Source organism: Lissotriton helveticus, chromosome 8 (genome assembly GCF_964261635.1).
Source record: "Lissotriton helveticus chromosome 8, aLisHel1.1, whole genome shotgun sequence".
NCBI lineage: Eukaryota > Metazoa > Chordata > Amphibia > Caudata > Salamandridae > Lissotriton > Lissotriton helveticus.
The window spans coordinates 50520125-50542632 of NC_136069.1; the positions used below are offsets into that span (position 1 = coordinate 50520125).

Here is a 22508-nt window from a genome sequence, read left to right on the forward strand (position 1 = left end):
AAGTTAACTGCTGACTGATACAGGACTCCTTAAAACATATCTCTAACATATAAGGGTAAATATCCAGGTCATGCATCTAGTTTGTTGAATGGTTCAAATCAATGTATGAAGACCTCTGCTAGCAGCAGGCTGAAATAGCTCAGTTGGGAGAGCGTTAGACTGAAGATCTAAAGGTCCCTGGTTCAATCCCGGGTTTCGGCACAGTTGAGAGGTTCCTTGCTTCTAACAAAATAGGTCTTGGAATCAGCTGTAGTACTTTTTTCTCTATTCATCAAATTCTTTCCAACTGATATACAACACAAGCAATTTAACATAGACTTTGCTTTGTGTCCTCCTTCTAAACTTGCTTCCACATTTCTTGCCTTCAGGTTAGACTATGAATGTTTCCCATTTCATGCTTTTTTGTAATGTAAACTCTTGTCTGCCTTACCTTCAACTTCCCCTTGAACACAGATGTCAGTAGTCAGATGACGTTGCTTACCTACTCAGGCCACATACGTCTGGGTAATATAGTGCTAGTCCATTCAGAGTTAAAAAAACGCTACCTAACCCGGATCCCAAAAACGCTATTTACCCATTGCACAAGTTAACTGCTGAATGATACAGGACTCCTTAAAACATATCTCTAACATATAAGGGTAAACATCCAGGTCATGCATCTAGTTTGTTGAATGGTTCAAATCAAAGTATGAAGACCACAGCTAGCAGCAGGCCGAAATAGCTCAGTTGGGAGAGCGTTAGACTGAAGATCTAAAGGTCCCTGGTTCAATCCCGGGTTTCGGCACAGTTGAGAGGTTCCTTCCTTCTGACAAAATAGGTCTTGGAATCAGCTGTAGTACTTTTTTCTCTGTTCATCAAATTTTTTCCAACTGATATACAACACAAGCAATTTAACATAGACTTTGCTTTGTGTCCTCCTTCTAAACTTGCTTCCACATTTCTTGCCTTCAGGTTAGACTATGAATGTTTCCCATTTCATGCTTTTTTGTAAAGTAACCTCTTGTCTGCCTTACCTTCAACTTCCCCTTGAACACAGATGTCAGTAGTCAGATGACATTGCTTACCTACTCAGGCCAAATACGTCTGGGTAATATAGTGCTAGTCCATTCAGAGTTAAAAAAACGCTACCTAACCCGGATCCCAAAAACGCTATTTACCCATTGCACAAGTTAACTGCTGAATGATACAGGACTCCTTAAAACATATCTCTAACATATAAGGGTAAATATCCAGGTCATGCATCTAGTTTGTTGAATGGTTCAAATCAAAGTATGAAGACCACAGCTAGCAGCAGGCAGAAATAGCTCAGTTGGGAGAGCGTTAGACTGAAGATCTAAAGGTCCCTGTTTCAATCCCGGTTTTCGGCACAGTTGAGAGGTTCCTTGCTTTCAACAAAATAGGTCTTGAAATCTGCTGCAGTACTTTTTTCTCTATTCATCAAATTTTTTCCAACTGATATACAACACAAGCAATTTAACATAGACTTTGCTTTCTGTCCTCCTTCTAAACTTGCTTCCACATTTCTTGCCTTCAGGTTAGACTATGAATGTTTCCCATTTCATGCTTTTTTGTAAAGTAAACTCTTGTCTGCATTACCTTCAACTTCCCCTTGAACACAGATGTCAGTAGTCAGATGACATTGCTTACCTACTCAGGCCACATACGTCTGGGTAATATAGTGCTAGTCCATTCAGAGTTAAAAAAACGTTACCTAACCCGGATCCCAAAAACGCTATTTACCCATTGCACAAGTTAACTGCTGAATGATACAGGACTCCTTAAAACATATCTCTAACATATAAGGGTAAATATCCAGGTCATGCATCTAGTTTGTTGAATGGTTCAAATCAAAGTATGAAGACCACTTCTAGCAGCAGTCCGAAATAGCTCAGTTGGGAGAGCGTTAGACTGAAGATCTAAAGGTCCCTGGTTCAATCCCGTGTTTCGGCACAGTTGAGAGGCTCCTTGCTTTCAACAAAATAGGTCTTGAAATCTGCTGCAGTACTTTTTTCTCTATTCATCAAATTTTTTCGAACTGATATACAACACAAGCAATTTAACATAGACTTTGCTTTCTGTCCTCCTTCTAAACTTGCTTCCACATTTCTTGCCTTCAGGTTAGACTATGAATGTTTCCCATTTCATGCTTTTTTGTAAAGTAAACTCTTGTCTGCATTACCTTCAACTTCCCCTTGAACACAGATGTCAGTAGTCAGATGACATTGCTTACCTACTCAGGCCACATACGTCTGGGTAATATAGTGCTAGTCCATTCAGAGTTAAAAAAACGTTACCTAACCCGGATCCCAAAAACGCTATTTACCCATTGCACAAGTTAACTGCTGAATGATACAGTACTCCTTAAAACATATCTCTAACATATAAGGGTAAATATCCAGGTCATGCATCTAGTTTGTTGAATGGTTCAAATCAAAGTATGAAGACCTCAGCTAGCAGCAGGCCGAAATAGCTCAGTTGGGAGAGCGTTAGACTGAAGATCTAAAGGTCCCTGGTTCAATCCCGGTTTTCGGCACAGTTGAGAGGTTCCTTGCTTTCAACAAAATAGGTCTTGAAATCTGCTGCAGTACTTTTTTCTCTATTCATCAAATTTTTTCCAACTGATATACAACACAAGCAATTTAACATAGACTTTGCTTTCTGTCCTCCTTCTAAACTTGCTTCCACATTTCTTGCCTTCAGGTTAGACTATGAATGTTTCCCATTTCATGCTTTTTTGTAAAGTAAACTCTTGTCTGCATTACCTTCAACTTCCCCTTGAACACAGATGTCAGTAGTCAGATGACATTGCTTACCTACTCAGGCCACATACGTCTGGGTAATATAGTGCTAGTCCATTCAGAGTTAAAAAAACGTTACCTAACCCGGATCCCAAAAACGCTATTTACCCATTGCACAAGTTAACTGCTGAATGATACAGGACTCCTTAAAACATATCTCTAACATATAAGGGTAAATATCCAGGTCATGCATCTAGTTTGTTGAATGGTTCAAATCAAAGTATGAAGACCACTGCTAGCAGCAGGCCGAAATAGCTCAGTTGGGAGAGCGTTAGACTGAAGATCTAAAGGTCCCTGGTTCAATCCCGGGTTTCGGCACAGTTGAGAGGTTCCTTGCTTCTGACAAAAGAGGTCTTGGAATCTGCTACAGTACTTTTTTCTCCATTCATCAAATTTTTTCCAACTGATATACAACACAAGTAATTTAACATAGACTTTGCTTTCTGTCCTCATTCTAAACTTGCTTCCACATTTCTTGCCTTCAGGTTAGACTATGAATGTTTCCCATTTCATGCTTTTTTGTAAAGTAACCTCTTGTCTGCCTTACCTTCAACTTCCCCTTGAACACAGATGTCAGTAGTCAGATGACATTGCTTACCTACTCAGGCCAAATACGTCTGGGTAATATAGTGCTAGTCCATTCAGAGTTAAAAAAACGCTACCTAACCCGGATCCCAAAAACGCTATTTACCCATTGCACAAGTTAACTGCTGAATGATACAGGACTCCTTAAAACATATCTCTAACATATAAGGGTAAATATCCAGGTCATGCATCTTGTTTGTTGAATGGTTCAAATCAAAGTATGAAGACCACAGCTAGCAGCAGGCCGAAATAGCTCAGTTGGGAGAGCGTTAGACTGAAGATCTAAAGGTCCCTGGTTCAATCCCGGGTTTCGGCACAGTTGAGAGGTTCCTTGCTTCTAACAAAATAGGTCTTGGAATCAGCTGTAGTACTTTTTTCTCTATTCATCAAATTATTTCCAACTGATATACAACACAAGTAATTTAACATAGACTTTGCTTTGTGTCCTGCTTCTAAACTTGCTTCCACATTTCTTGCCTTCAGGTTACACTATGAATGTTTCCCATTTCATGCTTTTTTGTAATGTAAACTCTTGTCTGCATTACCTTCAACTTCCCCTTGAACACAGATGTCAGTAGTCAGATGACATTGCTTACCTACTCAGGCCAAATACGTCTGGGTAATATAGTGCTAGTCCATTCAGAGTTAAAAAAACGCTACCTAACCCGGATCCCAAAAATGCTATTTACCCATTGCACAAGTTAACTGCTGAATGATACAGGACTCCTTAAAACATATCTCTAACATATAAGGGTAAATATCCAGGTCATGCATCTAGTTTGTTGAATGGTTCAAATCAAAGTATGAAGACCACAGCTAGCAGCAGGCCGAAATAGCTCAGTTGGGAGAGCGTTAGACTGAAGGTCTAAAAGTCCCTGCTTCAATCCCGGGTTTCTGCACAGTTGAGAAGTTCCATGCTTCTAACAAAATAGGTCTTGGAATCAGCTGTAGTACTTTTTTCTCTATTCATAACATTTTTTTCCAACTGATATACAACACAAGCAATTTAACATAGACTTTACTTTCTGTCCGCCTTTAAACTTGCTTCGACATTTCTTGCCTTCAGGTTACACTATGAATGTTTCCCATTTCATGCTTTTTTGTAAAGTAAACTCTTGTCTGCATTACCTTCAACTTCCCCTTGAACACAGATGTCAGTAGTCAGATGACACTGCTTACCTACTCAGGCCACATACGTCTGGGTAATATAGTGCTAGTCCATTCAGAGTTAAAAAACCGCTACCTAACCCGGATCCCAAAAACGCTATTTACCCATTGCACAAGTTAACTGCTGACTGATACAGGACTCCTTAAAACATATCTCTAACATATAAGGGTAAATATCCAGGTCATGCATCTAGTTTGTTGAATGGTTCAAATCAATGTATGAAGACCTCTGCTAGCAGCAGGCCGAAATAGCTCAGTTGGGAGAGCGTTAGACTGAAGATCTAAAGGTCCCTGGTTCAATCCCGGGTTTCGGCACAGTTGAGAGGTTCCTTGCTTCTAACAAAATAGGTCTTGGAATCAGCTGTAGTACTTTTTTCTCTATTCATCAAATTCTTTCCAACTGATATACAACACAAGCAATTTAACATAGACTTTGCTTTGTGTCCTCCTTCTAAACTTGCTTCCACATTTCTTGCCTTCAGGTTAGACTATGAATGTTTCCCATTTCATGCTTTTTTGTAAAGTAACCTCTTGTCTGCCTTACCTTCAACTTCCCCTTGAACACAGATGTCAGTAGTCAGATGACATTGCTTACCTACTCAGGCCAAATACGTCTGGGTAATATAGTGCTAGTCCATTCAGAGTTAAAAAAACGCTACCTAACCCGGATCCCAAAAACGCTATTTACCCATTGCACAAGTTAACTGCTGAATGATACAGGACTCCTTAAAACATATCTCTAACATATAAGGGTAAATATCCAGGTCATGCATCTAGTTTGTTGAATGGTTCAAATCAAAGTATGAAGACCACTTCTAGCAGCAGGCCGAAATAGCTCAGTTGGGAGAGCGTTAGACTGAAGATCTAAAGGTCCCTGGTTCAATCCCGTGTTTCGGCACAGTTGAGAGGTTCCTTGCTTTCAACAAAATAGGTCTTGAAATCTGCTGCAGTACTTTTTTCTCTATTCATCAAATTTTTTCGAACTGATATACAACACAAGCAATTTAACATAGACTTTGCTTTCTGTCCTCCTTCTAAACTTGCTTCCACATTTCTTGCCTTCAGGTTAGACTATGAATGTTTCTCATTTCATGCTTTTTTGTAAAGTAAACTCTTGTCTGCATTACCTTCAACTTCCCCTTGAACACAGATGTCAGTAGTCAGATGACATTGCTTACCTACTCAGGCCACATACGTCTGGGTAATATAGTGCTAGTCCATTCAGAGTTAAAAAAACGTTACCTAACCCGGATCCCAAAAACGCTATTTACCCATTGCACAAGTTAACTGCTGAATGATACAGTACTCCTTAAAACATATCTCTAACATATAAGGGTAAATATCCAGGTCATGCATCTAGTTTGTTGAATGGTTCAAATCAAAGTATGAAGACCTCAGCTAGCAGCAGGCCGAAATAGCTCAGTTGGGAGAGCGTTAGACTGAAGATCTAAAGGTCCCTGGTTCAATCCCGGTTTTCGGCACAGTTGAGAGGTTCCTTGCTTTCAACAAAATAGGTCTTGAAATCTGCTGCAGTACTTTTTTCTCTATTCATCAAATTTTTTCCAACTGATATACAACACAAGCAATTTAACATAGACTTTGCTTTCTGTCCTCCTTCTAAACTTGCTTCCACATTTCTTGCCTTCAGGTTAGACTATGAATGTTTCCCATTTCATGCTTTTTTGTAAAGTAAACTCTTGTCTGCATTACCTTCAACTTCCCCTTGAACACAGATGTCAGTAGTCAGATGACATTGTTTACCTACTCAGGCCACATACGTCTGGGTAATATAGTGCTAGTCCATTCAGAGTTAAAAAAACGTTACCTAACCCGGATCCCAAAAACGCTATTTACCCATTGCACAAGTTAACTGCTGAATGATACAGGACTCCTTAAAACATATCTCTAACATATAAGGGTAAATATCCAGGTCATGCATCTAGTTTGTTGAATGGTTCAAATCAAAGTATGAAGACCACTGCTAGCAGCAGGTCGAAATAGCTCAGTTGGGAGAGCGTTAGACTGAAGATCTAAAGGTCCCTGGTTCAATCCCAGGTTTCGGCACAGTTGAGAGGTTCCTTGCTTCTAACAAAATAGGTCTTGGAATCAGCTGTAGTACTTTTTTCTCTATTCATCAAATTATTTCCAACTGATATACAACACAAGCAATTTAACATAGACTTTGCTTTGTGTCCTGCTTCTAAACTTGCTTCCACATTTCTTGCCTTCAGGTTACACTATGAATGTTTCCCATTTCATGCTTTTTTGTAATGTAAACTCTTGTCTGCATTACCTTCAACTTCCCCTTGAACACAGATGTCAGTAGTCAGATGACGTTGCTTACCTACTCAGGCCACATACGTCTGGGTAATATAGTGCTAGTCTATTCAGAGTTAAAAAAACGCTACCTAACCCGGATCCCAAAAATGCTATTTACCCATTGCACAAGTTAACTGCTGAATGATACAGGACTCCTTAAAACATATCTCTAACATATAAGGGTAAATATCCAGGTCATGCATCTAGTTTGTTGAATGGTTCAAATCAAAGTATGAAGACCACAGCTAGCAGCAGGCCGAAATAGCTCAGTTGGGAGAGCGTTAGACTGAAGATCTAAAAGTCCCTGCTTCAATCCCGGGTTTCTGCACAGTTGAGAAGTTCCATGCTTCTAACAAAATAGGTCTTGGAATCAGCTGTAGTACTTTTTTCTCTATTCATAACATTTTTTTCCAACTGATATACAACACAAGCAATTTAACATAGACTTTACTTTCTGTCCGCCTTTAAACTTGCTTCGACATTTCTTGCCTTCAGGTTACACTATGAATGTTTCCCATTTCATGCTTTTTTGTAAAGTAAACTCTTGTCTGCATTACCTTCAACTTCCCCTTGAACACAGATGTCAGTAGTCAGATGACACTGCTTACCTACTCAGGCCACATACGTCTGGGTAATATAGTGCTAGTCCATTCAGAGTTAAAAAACCGCTACCTAACCCGGATCCCAAAAACGCTATTTACCCATTGCACAAGTTAACTGCTGACTGATACAGGACTCCTTAAAACATATCTCTAACATATAAGGGTAAACATCCAGGTCATGCATCTAGTTTGTTGAATGGTTCAAATCAAAGTATGAAGACCACAGCTAGCAGCAGGCCGAAATAGCTCAGTTGGGAGAGCGTTAGACTGAAGATCTAAAGGTCCCTGGTTCAATCCCGGGTTTCGGCACAGTTGAGAGGTTCCTTCCTTCTGACAAAATAGGTCTTGGAATCAGCTGTAGTACTTTTTTCTCTGTTCATCTAGTTTGTTGAATGGTTCAAATCAATGTATGAAGACCTCTGCTAGCAGCAGGCCGAAATAGCTCAGTTGGGAGAGCGTTAGACTGAAGATCTAAAGGTCCCTGGTTCAATCCTGGGTTTCGGCACAGTTGAGAGGTTCCTTGCTTCTAACAAAATAGGTCTTGGAATCAGCTGTAGTACTTTTTTCTCTATTCATCAAATTCTTTCCAACTGATATACAACACAAGCAATTTAACATAGACTTTGCTTTGTGTCCTCCTTCTAAACTTGCTTCCACATTTCTTGCCTTCAGGTTAGACTATGAATGTTTCCCATTTCATGCTTTTTTGTAATGTAAACTCTTGTCTGCCTTACCTTCAACTTCCCCTTGAACACAGATGTCAGTAGTCAGATGACGTTGCTTACCTACTCAGGCCACATACGTCTGGGTAATATAGTGCTAGTCCATTCAGAGTTAAAAAAACGCTACCTAACCCGGATCCCAAAAACGCTATTTACCCATTGCACAAGTTAACTGCTGAATGATACAGGACTCCTTAAAACATATCTCTAACATATAAGGGTAAACATCCAGGTCATGCATCTAGTTTGTTGAATGGTTCAAATCAAAGTATGAAGACCACAGCTAGCAGCAGGCCGAAATAGCTCAGTTGGGAGAGCGTTAGACTGAAGATCTAAAGGTCCCTGGTTCAATCCCGGGTTTCGGCACAGTTGAGAGGTTCCTTCCTTCTGACAAAATAGGTCTTGGAATCAGCTGTAGTACTTTTTTCTCTGTTCATCAAATTTTTCCAACTGATATACAACACAAGCAATTTAACATAGACTTTGCTTTGTGTCCTCCTTCTAAACTTGCTTCCACATTTCTTGCCTTCAGGTTAGACTATGAATGTTTCCCATTTCATGCTTTTTTGTAAAGTAACCTCTTGTCTGCCTTACCTTCAACTTCCCCTTGAACACAGATGTCAGTAGTCAGATGACATTGCTTACCTACTCAGGCCAAATACGTCTGGGTAATATAGTGCTAGTCCATTCAGAGTTAAAAAAACGCTACCTAACCCGGATCCCAAAAACGCTATTTACCCATTGCACAAGTTAACTGCTGAATGATACAGGACTCCTTAAAACATATCTCTAACATATAAGGGTAAATATCCAGGTCATGCATCTAGTTTGTTGAATGGTTCAAATCAAAGTATGAAGACCACAGCTTGCAGCAGGCCGAAATAGCTCAGTTGGGAGAGCGTTAGACTGAAGATCTAAAGGTCCCTGTTTCAATCCCGGTTTTCGGCACAGTTGAGAGGTTCCTTGCTTTCAACAAAATAGGTCTTGAAATCTGCTGCAGTACTTTTTTCTCTATTCATCAATTTTTTTCCAACTGATATACAACACAAGCAATTTAACATAGACTTTGCTTTCTGTCCTCCTTCTAAACTTGCTTCCACATTTCTTGCCTTCAGGTTAGACTATGAATGTTTCCCATTTCATGCTTTTTTGTAAAGTAAACTCTTGTCTGCATTACCTTCAACTTCCCCTTGAACACAGATGTCAGTAGTCAGATGACATTGCTTACCTACTCAGGCCACATACGTCTGGGTAATATAGTGCTAGTCCATTCAGAGTTAAAAAAACGTTACCTAACCCGGATCCCAAAAACGCTATTTACCCATTGCACAAGAAACTGCTGAATGATACAGGACTCCTTAAAACATATCTCTAACATATAAGGGTAAATATCCAGGTCATGCATCTAGTTTGTTGAATGGTTCAAATCAAAGTATGAAGACCACTTCTAGCAGCAGGCCGAAATAGCTCAGTTGGGAGAGCGTTAGACTGAAGATCTAAAGGTCCCTGGTTCAATCCCGTGTTTCGGCACAGTTCAGAGGTTCCTTGCTTTCAACAAAATAGGTCTTGAAATCTGCTGCAGTACTTTTTTCTCTATTCATCAAATTTTTTCGAACTGATATACAACACAAGCAATTTAACATAGACTTTGCTTTCTGTCCTCCTTCTAAACTTGCTTCCACATTTCTTGCCTTCAGGTTAGACTATGAATGTTTCCCATTTCATGCTTTTTTGTAAAGTAAACTCTTGTCTGCATTACCTTCAACTTCCCCTTGAACACAGATGTCAGTAGTCAGATGACATTGCTTACCTACTCAGGCCACATACGTCTGGGTAATATAGTGCTAGTCCATTCAGAGTTAAAAAAACGTTACCTAACCCGGATCCCAAAAACGCTATTTACCCATTGCACAAGTTAACTGCTGAATGATACAGTACTCCTTAAAACATATCTCTAACATATAAGGGTAAATATCCAGGTCATGCATCTAGTTTGTTGAATGGTTCAAATCAAAGTATGAAGACCTCAGCTAGCAGCAGGCCGAAATAGCTCAGTTGGGAGAGCGTTAGACTGAAGATCTAAAGGTCCCTGGTTCAATCCCGGTTTTCGGCGCAGTTGAGAGGTTCCTTGCTTTCAACAAAATAGGTCTTGAAATCTGCTGCAGTACTTTTTTCTCTATTCATCAAATTTTTTCCAACTGATATACAACACAAGCAATTTAACATAGACTTTGCTTTCTGTCCTCCTTCTAAACTTGCTTCCACATTTCTTGCCTTCAGGTTAGACTATGAATGTTTCCCATTTCATGCTTTTTTGTAAAGTAAACTCTTGTCTGCATTACCTTCAACTTCCCCTTGAACACAGATGTCAGTAGTCAGATGACATTGCTTACCTACTCAGGCCACATACGTCTGGGTAATATAGTGCTAGTCCATTCAGAGTTAAAAAAACGTTACCTAACCCGGATCCCAAAAACGCTATTTACCCATTGCACAAGTTAACTGCTGAATGATACAGGACTCCTTAAAACATATCTCTAACATATAAGGGTAAATATCCAGGTCATGCATCTAGTTTGTTGAATGGTTCAAATCAAAGTATGAAGACCACTGCTAGCAGCAGGCCGAAATAGCTCAGTTGGGAGAGCGTTAGACTGAAGATCTAAAGGTCCCTGGTTCAATCCCGGGTTTCGGCACAGTTGAGAGGTTCCTTGCTTCTGACAAAAGAGGTCTTGGAATCTACTACAGTACTTTTTTCTCCATTCATCAAATTTTTTCCAACTGATATACAACACAAGTAATTTAACATAGACTTTGCTTTCTGTCCTCATTCTAAACTTGCTTCCACATTTCTTGCCTTCAGGTTAGACTATGAATGTTTCCCATTTCATGCTTTTTTGTAAAGTAACCTCTTGTCTGCCTTACCTTCAACTTCCCCTTGAACACAGATGTCAGTAGTCAGATGACATTGCTTACCTACTCAGGCCAAATACGTCTGGGTAATATAGTGCTAGTCCATTCAGAGTTAAAAAAACGCTACCTAACCCGGATCCCAAAAACGCTATTTACCCATTGCACAAGTTAACTGCTGAATGATACAGGACTCCTTAAAACATATCTCTAACATATAAGGGTAAATATCCAGGTCATGCATCTTGTTTGTTGAATGGTTCAAATCAAAGTATGAAGACCACAGCTAGCAGCAGGCCGAACTAGCTCAATTGGGAGAGCGTTAGACTGAAGATCTAAAGGTCCCTGGTTCAATCCCGGGTTTCGGCACAGTTGAGAGGTTCCTTGCTTCTAACAAAATAGGTCTTGGAATCAGCTGTAGTACTTTTTTCTCTATTCATCAAATTATTTCCAACTGATATACAACACAAGCAATTTAACATAGACTTTGCTTTGTGTCCTGCTTCTAAACTTGCTTCCACATTTCTTGCCTTCATGTTACACTATGAATGTTTCCCATTTCATGCTTTTTTGTAATGTAAACTCTTGTCTGCATTACCTTCAACTTCCCCTTGAACACAGATGTCAGTAGTCAGATGACGTTGCTTACCTACTCAGGCCACATACGTCTGGGTAATATAGTGCTAGTCCATTCAGAGTTAAAAAAACGCTACCTAACCCGGATCCCAAAAATGCTATTTACCCATTGCACAAGTTAACTGCTGAATGATACAGGACTCCTTAAAACATATCTCTAACATATAAGGGTAAATATCCAGGTCATGCATCTAGTTTGTTGAATGGTTCAAATCAAAGTATGAAGACCACAGCTAGCAGCAGGCCGAAATAGCTCAGTTGGGAGAGCGTTAGACTGAAGATCTAAAAGTCCCTGCTTCAATCCCGGGTTTCTGCACAGTTGAGAAGTTCCATGCTTCTAACAAAATAGGTCTTGGAATCAGCTGTAGTACTTTTTTCTCTATTCATAACATTTTTTTCCAACTGATATACAACACAAGCAATTTAACATAGACTTTACTTTCTGTCCGCCTTTAAACTTGCTTCGACATTTCTTGCCTTCAGGTTACACTATGAATGTTTCCCATTTCATGCTTTTTTGTAAAGTAAACTCTTGTCTGCATTACCTTCAACTTCCCCTTGAACACAGATGTCAGTAGTCAGATGACACTGCTTACCTACTCAGGCCACATACGTCTGGGTAATATAGTGCTAGTCCATTCAGAGTTAAAAAACCGCTACCTAACCCGGATCCCAAAAACGCTATTTACCCATTGCACAAGTTAACTGCTGACTGATACAGGACTCCTTAAAACATATCTCTAACATATAAGGGTAAATATCCAGGTCATGCATCTAGTTTGTTGAATGGTTCAAATCAATGTATGAAGACCTCTGCTAGCAGCAGGCCGAAATAGCTCAGTTGGGAGAGCGTTAGACTGAAGATCTAAAGGTCCCTGGTTCAATCCCGGGTTTCGGCACAGTTGAGAGGTTCCTTGCTTCTAACAAAATAGGTCTTGGAATCAGCTGTAGTACTTTTTTCTCTATTCATCAAATTCTTTCCAACTGATATACAACACAAGCAATTTAACATAGACTTTGCTTTGTGTCCTCCTTCTAAACTTGCTTCCACATTTCTTGCCTTCAGGTTAGACTATGAATGTTTCCCATTTCATGCTTTTTTGTAATGTAAACTCTTGTCTGCCTTACCTTCAACTTCCCCTTGAACACAGATGTCAGTAGTCAGATGACGTTGCTTACCTACTCAGGCCACATACGTCTGGGTAATATAGTGCTAGTCCATTCAGAGTTAAAAAAACGCTACCTAACCCGGATCCCAAAAACGCTATTTACCCATTGCACAAGTTAACTGCTGAATGATACAGGACTCCTTAAAACATATCTCTAACATATAAGGGTAAACATCCAGGTCATGCATCTAGTTTGTTGAATGGTTCAAATCAAAGTATGAAGACCACAGCTAGCAGCAGGCCGAAATAGCTCAGTTGGGAGAGCGTTAGACTGAAGATCTAAAGGTCCCTGGTTCAATCCCGGGTTTCGGCACAGTTGAGAGGTTCCTTTCTTCTGACAAAATAGGTCTTGGAATCAGCTGTAGTACTTTTTTCTCTGTTCATCAAATTTTTTCCAACTGATATACAACACAAGCAATTTAACATAGACTTTGCTTTGTGTCCTCCTTCTAAACTTGCTTCCACATTTCTTGCCTTCAGGTTAGACTATGAATGTTTCCCATTTCATGCTTTTTTGTAAAGTAACCTCTTGTCTGCCTTACCTTCAACTTCCCCTTGAACACAGATGTCAGTAGTCAGATGACATTGCTTACCTACTCAGGCCAAATACGTCTGGGTAATATAGTGCTAGTCCATTCAGAGTTAAAAAAACGCTACCTAACCCGGATCCCAAAAACGCTATTTACCCATTGCACAAGTTAACTGCTGAATGATACAGGACTCCTTAAAACATATCTCTAACATATAAGGGTAAATATCCAGGTCATGCATCTAGTTTGTTGAATGGTTCAAATCAAAGTATGAAGACCACAGCTAGCAGCAGGCAGAAATAGCTCAGTTGGGAGAGCGTTAGACTGAAGATCTAAAGGTCCCTGTTTCAATCCCGGTTTTCGGCACAGTTGAGAGGTTCCTTGCTTTCAACAAAATAGGTCTTGAAATCTGCTGCAGTACTTTTTTCTCTATTCATCAAATTTTTTCCAACTGATATACAACACAAGCAATTTAACATAGACTTTGCTTTCTGTCCTCCTTCTAAACTTGCTTCCACATTTCTTGCCTTCAGGTTAGACTATGAATGTTTCCCATTTCATGCTTTTTTGTAAAGTAAACTCTTGTCTGCATTACCTTCAACTTCCCCTTGAACACAGATGTCAGTAGTCAGATGACATTGCTTACCTACTCAGGCCACATACGTCTGGGTAATATAGTGCTAGTCCATTCGGAGTTAAAAAAACGTTACCTAACCCGGATCCCAAAAACGCTATTTACCCATTGCACAAGTTAACTGCTGAATGATACAGGACTCCTTAAAACATATCTCTAACATATAAGGGTAAATATCCAGGTCATGCATCTAGTTTGTTGAATGGTTCAAATCAAAGTATGAAGACCACTTCTAGCAGCAGTCCGAAATAGCTCAGTTGGGAGAGCGTTAGACTGAAGATCTAAAGGTCCCTGGTTCAATCCCGTGTTTCGGCACAGTTGAGAGGTTCCTTGCTTTCAACAAAATAGGTCTTGAAATCTGCTGCAGTACTTTTTTCTCTATTCATCAAATTTTTTCGAACTGATATACAACACAAGCAATTTAACATAGACTTTGCTTTCTGTCCTCCTTCTAAACTTGCTTCCACATTTCTTGCCTTCAGGTTAGACTATGAATGTTTCCCATTTCATGCTTTTTTGTAAAGTAAACTCTTGTCTGCATTACCTTCAACTTCCCCTTGAACACAGATGTCAGTAGTCAGATGACATTGCTTACCTACTCAGGCCACATACGTCTGGGTAATATAGTGCTAGTCCATTCAGAGTTAAAAAAACGTTACCTAACCCGGATCCCAAAAACGCTATTTACCCATTGCACAAGTTAACTGCTGAATGATACAGTACTCCTTAAAACATATCTCTAACATATAAGGGTAAATATCCAGGTCATGCATCTAGTTTGTTGAATGGTTCAAATCAAAGTATGAAGACCTCAGCTAGCAGCAGGCCGAAATAGCTCAGTTGGGAGAGCGTTAGACTGAAGTTCTAAAGGTCCCTGGTTCAATCCCGGTTTTCGGCACAGTTGAGAGGTTCCTTGCTTTCAACAAAATAGGTCTTGAAATCTGCTGCAGTACTTTTTTCTCTATTCATCAAATTTTTTCAAACTGATATACAACACAAGCAATTTAACATAGACTTTGCTTTCTGTCCTCCTTCTAAACTTGCTTCCACATTTCTTGCCTTCAGGTTAGACTATGAATGTTTCCCATTTCATGCTTTTTTGTAAAGTAAACTCTTGTCTGCATTACCTTCAACTTCCCCTTGAACACAGATGTCAGTAGTCAGATGACATTGCTTACCTACTCAGGCCACATACGTCTGGGTAATATAGTGCTAGTCCATTCAGAGTTAAAAAAACGTTACCTAACCCGGATCCCAAAAACGCTATTTACCCATTGCACAAGTTAACTGCTGAATGATACAGGACTCCTTAAAACATATCTCTAACATATAAGGGTAAATATCCAGGTCATGCATCTAGTTTGTTGAATGGTTCAAATCAAAGTATGAAGACCTCTGCTAGAAGCAGGCCGAAATAGCTCAGTTGGGAGAGCGTTAGACTGAAGATCTAAAGGTCCCTGGTTCAATCCCGGGTTTCGGCACAGTTGAGAGGTTCCTTGCTTCTGACAAAAGAGGTCTTGGAATCTGCTACAGTACTTTTTTCTCCATTCATCAAATTTTTTCCAACTGATATACAACACAAGTAATTTAACATAGACTTTGCTTTCTGTCCTCATTCTAAACTTGCTTCCACATTTCTTGCCTTCAGGTTAGACTATGAATGTTTCCCATTTCATGCTTTTTTGTAAAGTAACCTCTTGTCTGCCTTACCTTCAACTTCCCCTTGAACACAGATGTCAGTAGTCAGATGACATTGCTTACCTACTCAGGCCAAATACGTCTGGGTAATATAGTGCTAGTCCATTCAGAGTTAAAAAAACGCTACCTAACCCGGATCCCAAAAACGCTATTTACCCATTGCACAAGTTAACTGCTGAATGATACAGGACTCCTTAAAACATATCTCTAACATATAAGGGTAAATATCCAGGTCATGCATCTTGTTTGTTGAATGGTTCAAATCAAAGTATGAAGACCACAGCTAGCAGCAGGCCGAAATAGCTCAGTTGGGAGAGCGTTAGACTGAAGATCTAAAGGTCCCTGGTTCAATCCCGGGTTTCGGCACAGTTGAGAGGTTCCTTGCTTCTAACAAAATAGGTCTTGGAATCAGCTGTAGTACTTTTTTCTCTATTCATCAAATTATTTCCAACTGATATACAACACAAGCAATTTAACATAGACTTTGCTTTGTGTCCTGCTTCTAAACTTGCTTCCACATTTCTTGCCTTCAGGTTACACTATGAATGTTTCCCATTTCATGCTTTTTTGTAATGTAAACTCTTGTCTGCATTACCTTCAACTTCCCCTTGAACACAGATGTCAGTAGTCAGATGACGTTGCTTACCTACTCAGGCCACATACGTCTGGGTAATATAGTGCTAGTCCATTCAGAGTTAAAAAAACGCTACCTAACCCGGATCCCAAAAATGCTATTTACCCATTGCACAAGTTAACTGCTGAATGATACAGGACTCCTTAAAACATATCTCTAACATATAAGGGTAAATATCCAGGTCATGCATCTAGTTTGTTGAATGGTTCAAATCAAAGTATGAAGACCACAGCTAGCAGCAGGCCGAAATAGCTCAGTTGGGAGAGCGTTAAAGACTGAAGATCTAAAAGTCCCTGCTTCAATCCCGGGTTTCTGCACAGTTGAGAAGTTCCATGCTTCTAACAAAATAGGTCTTGGAATCAGCTGTAGTACTTTTTTCTCTATTCATAACATTTTTTTCCAACTGATATACAACACAAGCAATTTAACATAGACTTTACTTTCTGTCCGCCTTTAAACTTGCTTCGACATTTCTTGCCTTCAGGTTACACTATGAATGTTTCCCATTTCATGCTTTTTTGTAAAGTAAACTCTTGTCTGCATTACCTTCAACTTCCCCTTGAACACAGATGTCAGTAGTCAGATGACACTGCTTACCTACTCAGGCCACATACGTCTGGGTAATATAGTGCTAGTCCAGGTCCATTCAGAGTTAAAAAACCGCTACCTAACCCGGATCCCAAAAACGCTATTTACCCATTGCACAAGTTAACTGCTGACTGATACAGGACTCCTTAAAACATATCTCTAACATATAAGGGTAAATATCCAGGTCATGCATCTAGTTTGTTGAATGGTTCAAATCAATGTATGAAGACCTCTGCTAGCAGCAGGCCGAAATAGCTCAGTTGGGAGAGCGTTAGACTGAAGATCTAAAGGTCCCTGGTTCAATCCCGGGTTTCGGCACAGTTGAGAGGTTCCTTGCTTCTAACAAAATAGGTCTTGGAATCAGCTGTAGTACTTTTTTCTCTATTCATCAAATTCTTTCCAACTGATATACAACACAAGCAATTTAACATAGACTTTGCTTTGTGTCCTCCTTCTAAACTTGCTTCCACATTTCTTGCCTTCAGGTTAGACTATGAATGTTTCCCATTTCATGCTTTTTTGTAAAGTAACCTCTTGTCTGCCTTACCTTCAACTTCCCCTTGAACACAGATGTCAGTAGTCAGATGACATTGCTTACCTACTCAGGCCAAATACGTCTGGGTAATATAGTGCTAGTCCATTCAGAGTTAAAAAAACGCTACCTAACCCGGATCCCAAAAACGCTATTTACCCATTGCACAAGTTAACTGCTGAATGATACAGGACTCCTTAAAACATATCTCTAACATATAAGGGTAAATATCCAGGTCATGCATCTAGTTTGTTGAATGGTTCAAATCAAAGTATGAAGACCACAGCTAGCAGCAGGCCGAAATAGCTCAGTTGGGAGAGCGTTAGACTGAAGATCTAAAGGTCCCTGTTTCAATCCCGGTTTTCGGCACAGTTGAGAGGTTCCTTGCTTTCAACAAAATAGGTCTTGAAATCTGCTGCAGTACTTTTTTCTCTATTCATCAAATTTTTTCCAACTGATATACAACACAAGCAATTTAACATAGACTTTGCTTTCTGTCCTCCTTCTAAACTTGCTTCCACATTTCTTGCCTTCAGGTTAGACTATGAATGTTTCCCATTTCATGCTTTTTTGTAAAGTAAACTCTTGTCTGCATTACCTTCAACTTCCCCTTGAACACAGATGTCAGTAGTCAGATGACATTGCTTACCTACTCAGGCCACATACGTCTGGGTAATATAGTGCTAGTCCATTCAGAGTTAAAAAAACGTTACCTAACCCGGATCCCAAAAACGCTATTTACCCATTGCACAAGTTAACTGCTGAATGATACAGGACTCCTTAAAACATATCTCTAACATATAAGGCTAAATATCCAGGTCATGCATCTAGTTTGTTGAATGGTTCAAAGCAAAGTATGAAGACCACAGCTAGCAGCAGGCCGAAATAGCTCAGTTGGGAGAGCGTTAGACTGAAGATCTAAAGGTCCCTGGTTCAATCCCAGGTTTTGGCACAGTTGAGAGGTTCCTTGCTTCTAACAAAATCGGTCTTGGAATCAGCTGTAGTACTTTTTTCTCTATTCATCAAATTTTTTCCAACTGATATACAACACAAGCAATTTAACATAGACTTTGCTTTGTGTCCTCCTTTTAAACTTGCTTCCACATTTCTTGCCTTCAGGTTAGACTATGAATGTTTCCCATTTCATGCTTTTTTGTAAAGTAACCTCTTGTCTGCCTTACCTTCAACTTCCCCTTGAACACAGATGTCAGTAGTCAGATGACATTGCTTACCTACTCAGGCCAAATACGTCTGGGTAATATAGTGCTAGTCCATTCAGAGTTAAAAAAACGCTACCTAACCCGGATCCCAAAAACGCTATTTACCCATTGCACAAGTTAACTGCTGAATGATACAGGACTCCTTAAAACATATCTCTAACATATAAGGGTAAATATCCAGGTCATGCATCTAGTTTGTTGAATGGTTCAAATCAAAGTATGAAGACCACAGCTAGCAGCAGGCCGAAATAGCTCAGTTGGGAGAGCGTTAGACTGAAGATCTAAAGGTCCCTGTTTCAATCCCGGTTTTCGGCACAGTTGAGAGGTTCCTTGCTTTCAACAAAATAGGTCTTGAAATCTGCTGCAGTACTTTTTTCTCTATTCATCAAATTTTTTCCAACTGATATACAACACAAGCAATTTAACATAGACTTTGCTTTCTGTCCTCCTTCTAAACTTGCTTCCACATTTCTTGCCTTCAGGTTAGACTATGAATGTTTCCCATTTCATGCTTTTTTGTAAAGTAAACTCTTGTCTGCATTACCTTCAACTTCCCCTTGAACACAGATGTCAGTAGTCAGATGACATTGCTTACCTACTCAGGCCACATACGTCTGGGTAATATAGTGCTAGTCCATTCAGAGTTAAAAAAACGTTACCTAACCCGGATCCCAAAAACGCTATTTACCCATTGCACAAGTTAACTGCTGAATGATACAGGACTCCTTAAAACATATCTCTAACATATAAGGGTAAATATCCAGGTCATGCATCTAGTTTGTTGAATGGTTCAAATCAAAGTATGAAGACCACTTCTAGCAGCAGGCCGAAATAGCTCAGTTGGGAGAGCGTTAGACTGAAGATCTAAAGGTCCTTGGTTCAATCCCGTGTTTCGGCACAGTTGAGAGGTTCCTTGCTTTCAACAAAATAGGTCTTGAAATCTGCTGCAGTACTTTTTTCTCTATTCATCAAATTTTTTCGAACTGATATACAACACAAGCAATTTAACATAGACTTTGCTTTCTGTCCTCCTTCTAAACTTGCTTCCACATTTCTTGCCTTCAGGTTAGACTATGAATGTTTCCCATTTCATGCTTTTTTGTAAAGTAAACTCTTGTCTGCATTACCTTCAACTTCCCCTTGAACACAGATGTCAGTAGTCAGATGACATTGCTTACCTACTCAGGCCACATACGTCTGGGTAATATAGTGCTAGTCCATTCAGAGTTAAAAAAACGTTACCTAACCCGGATCCCAAAAACGCTATTTACCCATTGCACAAGTTAACTGCTGAATGATACAGTACTCCTTAAAACATATCTCTAACATATAAGGGTAAATATCCAGGTCATGCATCTAGTTTGTTGAATGGTTCAAATCAAAGTATGAAGACCTCAGCTAGCAGCAGGCCGAAATAGCTCAGTTGGGAGAGCGTTAGACTGAAGATCTAAAGGTCCCTGGTTCAATCCCGGTTTTCGGCACAGTTGAGAGGTTCCTTGCTTTCAACAAAATAGGTCTTGAAATCTGCTGCAGTACTTTTTTCTCTATTCATCAAATTTTTTCCAACTGATATACAACACAAGCAATTTAACATAGACTGCTTTCTGTCCTCCTTCTAAACTTGCTTCCACATTTCTTGCCTTCAGGTTAGACTATGAATGTTTCCCATTTCATGCTTTTTTGTAAAGTAAACTCTTGTCTGCATTACCTTCAACTTCCCCTTGAACACAGATGTCAGTATTCAGATGACATTGCTTACCTACTCAGGCCACATACGTCTGGGTAATATAGTGCTAGTCCATTCAGAGTTAAAAAAACGTTACCTAACCCGGATCCCAAAAACGCTATTTACCCATTGCACAAGTTAACTGCTGAATGATACAGGACTCCTTAAAACATATCTCTAACATATAAGGGTAAATATCCAGGTCATGCATCTAGTTTGTTGAATGGTTCAAATCAAAGTATGAAGACCACTGCTAGCAGCAGGCCGAAATATCTCAGTTGGGAGAGCGTTAGACTGAAGATCTAAAGGTCCCTGGTTCAATCCCGGGTTTCGGCACAGTTGAGAGGTTCCTTGCTTTTGACAAAAGAGGTCTTGGAATCTGCTACAGTACTTTTTTCTCCATTCATCAAATTTTTTCCAACTGATATACAACACAAGTAATTTAACATAGACTTTGCTTTCTGTCCTCATTCTAAACTTGCTTCCACATTTCTTGCCTTCAGGTTAGACTATGAATGTTTCCCATTTCATGCTTTTTTGTAAAGTAACCTCTTGTCTGCCTTACCTTCAACTTCCCCTTGAACACAGATGTCAGTAGTCAGATGACATTGCTTACCTACTCAGGCCAAATACGTCTGGGTAATATAGTGCTAGTCCATTCAGAGTTAAAAAAACGCTACCTAACCCGGATCCCAAAAACGCTATTTACCCATTGCACAAGTTAACTGCTGAATGATACAGGACTCCTTAAAACATATCTCTAACATATAAGGGTAAATATCCAGGTCATGCATCTTGTTTGTTGAATGGTTCAAATCAAAGTATGAAGACCACAGCTAGCAGCAGGCCGAAATAGCTCAATTGGGAGAGCGTTAGACTGAAGATCTAAAGGTCCCTGGTTCAATCCCGGGTTTCGGCACAGTTGAGAGGTTCCTTGCTTCTAACAAAATAGGTCTTGGAATCAGCTGTAGTACTTTTTTCTCTATTCATCAAATTATTTCCAACTGATATACAACACAAGCAATTTAACATAGACTTTGCTTTGTGTCCTGCTTCTAAACTTGCTTCCACATTTCTTGCCTTCAGGTTACACTATGAATGTTTCCCATTTCATGCTTTTTTGTAATGTAAACTCTTGTCTGCATTACCTTCAACTTCCCCTTGAACACAGATGTCAGTAGTCAGATGACGTTGCTTACCTACTCAGGCCACATACGTCTGGGTAATATAGTGCTAGTCCATTCAGAGTTAAAAAAACGCTACCTAACCCGGATCCCAAAAATGCTATTTACCCATTGCACAAGTTAACTGCTGAATGATACAGGACTCCTTAAAACATATCTCTAACATATAAGGGTAAATATCCAGGTCATGCATCTAGTTTGTTGAATGGTTCAAATCAAAGTATGAAGACCACAGCTAGCAGCAGGCCGAAATAGCTCAGTTGGGAGAGCGTTAGACTGAAGATCTAAAAGTCCCTGCTTCAATCCCGGGTTTCTGCACAGTTGAGAAGTTCCATGCTTCTAACAAAATAGGTCTTGGAATCAGCTGTAGTACTTTTTTCTCTATTCATAACATTTTTTTCCAACTGATATACAACACAAGCAATTTAACATAGACTTTACTTTCTGTCCGCCTTTAAACTTGCTTCGACATTTCTTGCCTTCAGGTTACACTATGAATGTTTCCCATTTCATGCTTTTTTGTAAAGTAAACTCTTGTCTGCATTACCTTCAACTTTCCCTTGAACACAGATGTCAGTAGTCAGATGACACTGCTTACCTACTCAGGCCACATACGTCTGGGTAATATAGTGCTAGTCCATTCAGAGTTAAAAAACCGCTACCTAACCCGGATCCCAAAAACGCTATTTACCCATTGCACAAGTTAACTGCTGACTGATACAGGACTCCTTAAAACATATCTCTAACATATAAGGGTAAATATCCAGGTCATGCATCTAGTTTGTTGAATGGTTCAAATCAATGTATGAAGACCTCTGCTAGCAGCAGGCCGAAATAGCTCAGTTGGGAGAGCG

The 22508-nt window shown here is 39.7% G+C and overlaps 19 non-coding genes across 19 annotated transcripts in view; all 19 read left to right on the forward strand.

Annotated features, from left to right (window-relative positions):
- The first annotated feature begins 128 nt into the window (after positions 1 to 128).
- TRNAF-GAA (transfer RNA phenylalanine (anticodon GAA)) lies at positions 129 to 201 on the forward strand. Its single transcript has one exon. It is a non-coding gene; the product is annotated as a tRNA-Phe (tRNA).
- A 510-nt stretch (positions 202 to 711) lies between these two features.
- Positions 712 to 784, forward strand: TRNAF-GAA (transfer RNA phenylalanine (anticodon GAA)). Its single transcript has one exon. It is a non-coding gene; the product is annotated as a tRNA-Phe (tRNA).
- A 2259-nt stretch (positions 785 to 3043) lies between these two features.
- Positions 3044 to 3116, forward strand: TRNAF-GAA (transfer RNA phenylalanine (anticodon GAA)). The gene has a single exon. It is a non-coding gene; the product is annotated as a tRNA-Phe (tRNA).
- Positions 3117 to 3626: 510 nt separating this feature from the next.
- Positions 3627 to 3699, forward strand: TRNAF-GAA (transfer RNA phenylalanine (anticodon GAA)). The gene has a single exon. It is a non-coding gene; the product is annotated as a tRNA-Phe (tRNA).
- A 1093-nt stretch (positions 3700 to 4792) lies between these two features.
- TRNAF-GAA (transfer RNA phenylalanine (anticodon GAA)) lies at positions 4793 to 4865 on the forward strand. Its single transcript has one exon. It is a non-coding gene; the product is annotated as a tRNA-Phe (tRNA).
- Positions 4866 to 6541: 1676 nt separating this feature from the next.
- On the forward strand, positions 6542 to 6614 carry TRNAF-GAA (transfer RNA phenylalanine (anticodon GAA)). Its single transcript has one exon. It is a non-coding gene; the product is annotated as a tRNA-Phe (tRNA).
- A 1093-nt stretch (positions 6615 to 7707) lies between these two features.
- Positions 7708 to 7780, forward strand: TRNAF-GAA (transfer RNA phenylalanine (anticodon GAA)). Its single transcript has one exon. It is a non-coding gene; the product is annotated as a tRNA-Phe (tRNA).
- Positions 7781 to 7903: 123 nt separating this feature from the next.
- On the forward strand, positions 7904 to 7976 carry TRNAF-GAA (transfer RNA phenylalanine (anticodon GAA)). The gene has a single exon. It is a non-coding gene; the product is annotated as a tRNA-Phe (tRNA).
- A 510-nt stretch (positions 7977 to 8486) lies between these two features.
- TRNAF-GAA (transfer RNA phenylalanine (anticodon GAA)) lies at positions 8487 to 8559 on the forward strand. The gene has a single exon. It is a non-coding gene; the product is annotated as a tRNA-Phe (tRNA).
- A 2257-nt stretch (positions 8560 to 10816) lies between these two features.
- TRNAF-GAA (transfer RNA phenylalanine (anticodon GAA)) lies at positions 10817 to 10889 on the forward strand. The gene has a single exon. It is a non-coding gene; the product is annotated as a tRNA-Phe (tRNA).
- Positions 10890 to 12565: 1676 nt separating this feature from the next.
- Positions 12566 to 12638, forward strand: TRNAF-GAA (transfer RNA phenylalanine (anticodon GAA)). Its single transcript has one exon. It is a non-coding gene; the product is annotated as a tRNA-Phe (tRNA).
- A 510-nt stretch (positions 12639 to 13148) lies between these two features.
- TRNAF-GAA (transfer RNA phenylalanine (anticodon GAA)) lies at positions 13149 to 13221 on the forward strand. The gene has a single exon. It is a non-coding gene; the product is annotated as a tRNA-Phe (tRNA).
- Positions 13222 to 15480: 2259 nt separating this feature from the next.
- Positions 15481 to 15553, forward strand: TRNAF-GAA (transfer RNA phenylalanine (anticodon GAA)). The gene has a single exon. It is a non-coding gene; the product is annotated as a tRNA-Phe (tRNA).
- A 510-nt stretch (positions 15554 to 16063) lies between these two features.
- Positions 16064 to 16136, forward strand: TRNAF-GAA (transfer RNA phenylalanine (anticodon GAA)). Its single transcript has one exon. It is a non-coding gene; the product is annotated as a tRNA-Phe (tRNA).
- Positions 16137 to 17237: 1101 nt separating this feature from the next.
- TRNAF-GAA (transfer RNA phenylalanine (anticodon GAA)) lies at positions 17238 to 17310 on the forward strand. The gene has a single exon. It is a non-coding gene; the product is annotated as a tRNA-Phe (tRNA).
- Positions 17311 to 18403: 1093 nt separating this feature from the next.
- On the forward strand, positions 18404 to 18476 carry TRNAF-GAA (transfer RNA phenylalanine (anticodon GAA)). Its single transcript has one exon. It is a non-coding gene; the product is annotated as a tRNA-Phe (tRNA).
- A 1093-nt stretch (positions 18477 to 19569) lies between these two features.
- Positions 19570 to 19642, forward strand: TRNAF-GAA (transfer RNA phenylalanine (anticodon GAA)). The gene has a single exon. It is a non-coding gene; the product is annotated as a tRNA-Phe (tRNA).
- Positions 19643 to 21316: 1674 nt separating this feature from the next.
- On the forward strand, positions 21317 to 21389 carry TRNAF-GAA (transfer RNA phenylalanine (anticodon GAA)). Its single transcript has one exon. It is a non-coding gene; the product is annotated as a tRNA-Phe (tRNA).
- A 1093-nt stretch (positions 21390 to 22482) lies between these two features.
- The window catches only part of TRNAF-GAA (transfer RNA phenylalanine (anticodon GAA)), a 73-nt gene continuing 47 nt past the window's right edge, over positions 22483 to 22508 (forward strand). The window contains exon 1 of the tRNA in view: positions 22483 to 22508. This exon is cut by the window's right edge and continues 47 nt beyond it. This is a non-coding gene — a tRNA (tRNA-Phe).